General features: G+C 39.7%; 1 long non-coding RNA gene across 1 annotated transcript; it reads left to right on the top strand.

Annotated features, from left to right (window-relative positions):
* Positions 1-531: 531 nt before the first annotated feature.
* LOC143702901 (uncharacterized) lies at positions 532-1,868 on the top strand. Its single transcript, XR_013190655.1, has 4 exons — positions 532-860; positions 1,355-1,426; positions 1,543-1,629; positions 1,719-1,868. It is a non-coding gene; the product is annotated as an uncharacterized LOC143702901 (long non-coding RNA).
* The last annotated feature ends 3,232 nt before the right edge of the window (positions 1,869-5,100 follow it).

Raw genomic sequence — 5,100 nt, 5'->3', positions numbered from 1 at the left:
CGACAAAGCTTAAATGTATGGGATCACGCACTCTCTCATTTGTCATGAATCCAAATGTTTCCATGGCTGCGATGTTACATTTAATTGCTAACCTATTATTTCTTTTGTGAACAAAGCTTTGTGCTTCACTCGTGTCATAATATTTGTGTAAAACAGCATTCCCATACAAAAAATGTGTTTTGACGGACCACCGCCGGTGCTACTCAGCCACAGTTTACCGGCACAGCCCTAGTGAATATCATTCATTGAGTGACAAAATATTACAGCAAGTGCCCTTTATTGAAATGAAAATAAAGGCACAAACTTAAAAAAAAAAAAATTCAGATTTATTTTTTTCTATGAATTGTGTGAAAATGTTACATTCTGTATGGGACTCTGATTCTAATTATTGCAAAATAATCTAAATATTGTCTAATAACCACTAATAAAGGTGATGCTTTCATTGGAATCTTGTTGCTACTATTATTACATTTAATTATACACTTACATAGTTCTCTGTGAACAAATGTGACTTGACAAACTGGACCTGAAAGTAAATTAATACTGAAATTCACAGTTAAAGCCCAAAATAACATGATTTTCATGTATGCAAATTAACCGTATGTCATTGTTCCAGCGGCTCTGATCTGCGGATCATAATCATACGGCTTCATATGTGAACGAATGAAACTCTCTCTACTCTTGGACTGTGGACATTTCATCTCAGGAGTGAAATAAGAAAATGATTTAATATTTATTAACAATTTCTTTAAAAAAAACTAAATTCAACACTTGTCTCTCTATCAGGCTGTTTATTATGTCTCGGCAAAAGCAGAATTTACTGTGGCTGATGATCATCTATTGTGCTTCACATCAGATAAGTATGTTGCTTTCAAAAATGTATTCATCAACATTAGAAAATTATTATTATTATTATTATTAATGTTGAAAACAGTTGAGTACAAATTTTTTTCAGGAATACGTGATGAACAGAAAGTTCAAAAGAACAGCATTTATCTGAATTAGAAAGCTTTTGTAACATTTCACAATATTACTGTTTTTGCTGTATTTTATATCAAATAAATGAAGCCTTGGTGAGCAGAGACTTATTTTAAAACATTAAAAAATCTTACCAATCTAATCATTTTGGCCACCACTGTATATATATATATATATATATATATATATATATATATATATATATATATACATGTATATATAAATAAACCAGATCACATTCTATGGATTTTGTTTAAAACAAAAATGACTGTAAATGTGTCAATCTAAATTTTGGCATCTAATATAGAGTTTTGCATCAGCATGTCATACTACATCATTAAATAATAGGTTTTTAATGTTGTTTTCATTTGTGCAGGCTGCTCAAATAAAATAAAAATAGTTGGTGTCAATTTGACAGATGCATGTTTCTGCGAATCGAAAGGAAAAGGTAGATGTGAAATATACACTGCTAAAGTGACTGTAGTAATACTGTAAATTTATCTGAATGTTCTTGTGATGACTGACAGATCAAATTCCAAACTCATTGATTTCTGTTTATTCCAGATTTTGAACTGAGATGTCCACCAGCTTGTGATAAAACATTAAACGATTTTTGCACAATGAATGTCAGAATAAACACATCTTCTCAAGGTAAAAATGTGTATATTTGTGTCCTCGAGTTCAAAACTCTTCAGAAAGTATTTTTTCAATAATTATCAAATATTCTCTCTCGTTTCCAGGAGAGTGCACAAGATTATCTGGCAAAACACGCAATTTCAGCATAACAAATTATGCAGGGAAATATGAAGTAAGAATGAATGAGACTTGTAAAAAGACAGAGCTGTGGTTCTTGCCAGATGAATTGAAAGGTCTAAAGGTTTCAAAATCAGGTGCGTCTCATCCTAAATAAATGAAATTAATGCAAATCAAACGCATTACAAATATATTTTTCACAAATAAGTGTTGTCATGATTGATCATTGCAGTGATGATGATGTTACCACTGTTGGTCAATCAATGCAAAGCAAAAAAGACGCAGACTAATTTCAAACAGTTTGTCTTAAGTGCGTTCATTTTCTTCTAAGCACTGTAATGTGTTTGAGTTTGAAAGAGCAAATTATGGTAAAACCTATAGACATTTAGACTAGTTATATTTAGTGAGTATTGTAATGATTAACTTTCTCTCTGCTGGATTATAATTAGACACTGTGACTTGCAACTGTAAAAAACCCGCCTGCTTCAATATCTGCACCCCCGCCTGCAAGCCCACCTGCACCCCAAATGGAAACTCAAACAGAGGTAAGATTTTGTCCACATTTAATGTATTTTTTAATTTCAGTTTATGTCTTCAGTTTGGGCAGGACAGTGGTTAATTAACAAAACAGTAGTAACAGGCCAGTAGGAAAGAGCCTGTGCTGATATATACTACAGTGCGTGCAGAATTAAAGTTGATTTTCTGATCATATTTTATCATTCATTTTTAGTCCATCTCCTACCCTGAAGTCCATTTTCCAGAGATGGACTAAAAATGAACTTCAAAAACTTACTGAAAGTCCCAGAAGATGAATTCTTCAAACAGTTACAAGAGGATGCGGTGCTGGTTCTTAAAGAGTCACTCCCAATCTGTCTATTAAAAAAAAAACAGTCATCACGTATGTACTACAATTCAGCTTGTGATTCTTATTTAGAGGGGGTCAATTTTTACGATTCTTAACCAAACCTAAATCTCTGAGATCCTGACACCTTGCACTTCTGGAGACTCCAGGTAGGTTGCAGTTGGTGGGGCTGGAGACCCCATCTCTATCACTCTGAATGATTGCTCCTGTCTGCGTCCGTAAGCTCCGTATAGCTTTCTATTTTGAATCTCTATTTACTATCATTCCTTGTTGTTTATATTGCTAAATATAACTTACTCATCAACATTTATTAGATATTGTCTGATATTACCTATCACATTAATCTGACATCACTAGCTTTTATCTAAATCGTTTTCGCTAGCACAACACACTAGTATTTCACTAGCCTGTTAACCTGCTAACCGTTCTTGCCGGCTTTTTTTTTTCTTTCTCGCGCGCTCATGCCTATTACAAGTCTATCAAACAATTTTGGTGAGTAGAATCAGTCAACAAACACGGTGAGTAATGTGTTCTCCTGTTATTGTCACTTGCACTTCATGTCACATGTATAGTATAGCATTCTCTGTCAGCATTGAAGGATTTACATGTGATAAATACAGGGATACAGGGAGACCCTGGACTTTCTGGCCCACAGCAGCCCACCACATCCCACATCATAACACATTGGCTCATTAATGTGCAGAATAATTTTTAACACCACTTATAGCATAAAAATATAACACAATACAAAAATAAATGCTATTTAAACATTTATTTTAAGTAACACAACATATATTAGGTCATATTTGTAAAACAAAGGGAAACAAACAGTAGAACATTAAGACACAACATTATTTATATAAAACGATCAAGACAGCAAATCAGCTAGTCAGGGGGTATCATCTTGGTGTAGTGTAGCCTAGTGTACTTAGCAGTGTAGGCCGCACCACTCAGCTGTACAACTCCTGAATCAAGAATGAAACTACTTTGGATTAACACGAATCCTCATGGCATAGCTACTATTAGGCTATCATTGATGTCCACAGGCTTCATGGCATCTTCTGGGAGCAGGTCAGCAGAGTTTTATGAGGATGAGGAGGAGATGGCTTGTGTGTGTGTGTACATTTGAAAGAGCTTGTGTATGTTTATGTGTATGAGAAACGTCTACGGTTACGTATGTAACCCTCGTTCCCTGAGTAGGGAACGGAGACGTTACGTCGGATGACGACGAATGGGGTTTCGCTTAGAAAGCCTATCAACTTCGAGTATTACAAAACGAGCCAATGGCAAAGAAATGCCATGGGTCTGCGGAATTTGCATGGCGTAACTCCGCCCCACCTCGTGGGTATAAAAGGAGGAAGCCGGCAGCAAGCAGATATGTTTCTTCGCTGAGGAGCCAAGACTGAGCTCAGGCGATCCCCGCGGTACAGCGGAAAGTGGCAGGCAGACGTAACGTCTCCGTTCCCTACTCAGGGAACGAGGGTTACATACGTAACCGTAGACGTTCCCTTTCGTTGTCACTCCGAGTTACGTCGGATGACGACGAATGGGGTTACCAGTCTAATCACGCCACCTTCTCAGCTGTCTTCCAGTGCCCTGCGTAAATCGAGATCCCTGTCAGCCTGGACAAAGGACTCCATTTATCACAGGAATACCAAGGTACACTGGGAAGCATATCCCAAGCTTAGGGGAAGTATGCAATTAGTGCCAGCCCGGAGGGGGGGGACTTAGAGAATACACATATGACCCGAAGGAAGCATATGGAAAACACTGGGGTGTCCAGCCGCAGGTGGAATATTTCAACCCCAGGGGTGGCAAGGTGGCTTGCCAAGGGAAAGACACACGCTCAGAGAGGCTTACAGTGGAAATACACATGTGGGGGTCGCTCAGAGGAGGGACCATGCACACGGGAGGCACCTAGCCGACGCGCAGGCAATAGACACTGGCGCCGACGTCAGGAGTGCTGGAGGAGCTCAGGGCTTTCGGAAAAGCTCACCTGAGGAAAATATCGCACGTATCCAGTCCGTGGAGTGGAATGGCGAGCAAGCGAAGACACCTGAGCGGGTCCGGTACTAGCTGGTTGAAGCGAGTACACGAGAGGACACAGGCTCCACTCGGAGATTATAGAATCTGGCGAATGTGTTAGGTGTCGCCCAGCCTGCAGCTCTGCAGATGTCTGTTAGCGAGGCGCCATGCGCTAGAGCCCAAGAGGACGCCACACTCCGGGTGGAGTGGGCAGTCACATCAAGGGGGCACGGTCGACCTTGCTGCTGGTAAGCCAAAGCAATGGTGTCCACTATCCAGTGAGACAACCTTTGCTTGGAGAGAGCCTTTCCCTTCAGCTTCCCACCATAACAGACAAAGAGCTGGACTGAGGTCCTGAAACACTGCGTTCTGTCTACATAGGCGCGGAGAGCGCGTACTGGACAGAGCAGTGCCAAGGCTGGGTCTGCCTCCTCCGAGGGCAGCGCTTGCAGGTTCACCACCTGGTCCCGAAAGGGAGTGGT

Source organism: Siphateles boraxobius, unplaced genomic scaffold (genome assembly GCF_051911475.1).
Source record: "Siphateles boraxobius isolate OS27281-9 unplaced genomic scaffold, OSU_SipBor_1 36, whole genome shotgun sequence".
NCBI classification, from domain to species: Eukaryota; Metazoa; Chordata; class Actinopteri; order Cypriniformes; family Leuciscidae; genus Siphateles; species Siphateles boraxobius.
Note: the sequence above shows the minus strand (reverse complement) of the source record. Positions and strands in the feature narration are given on the sequence as shown.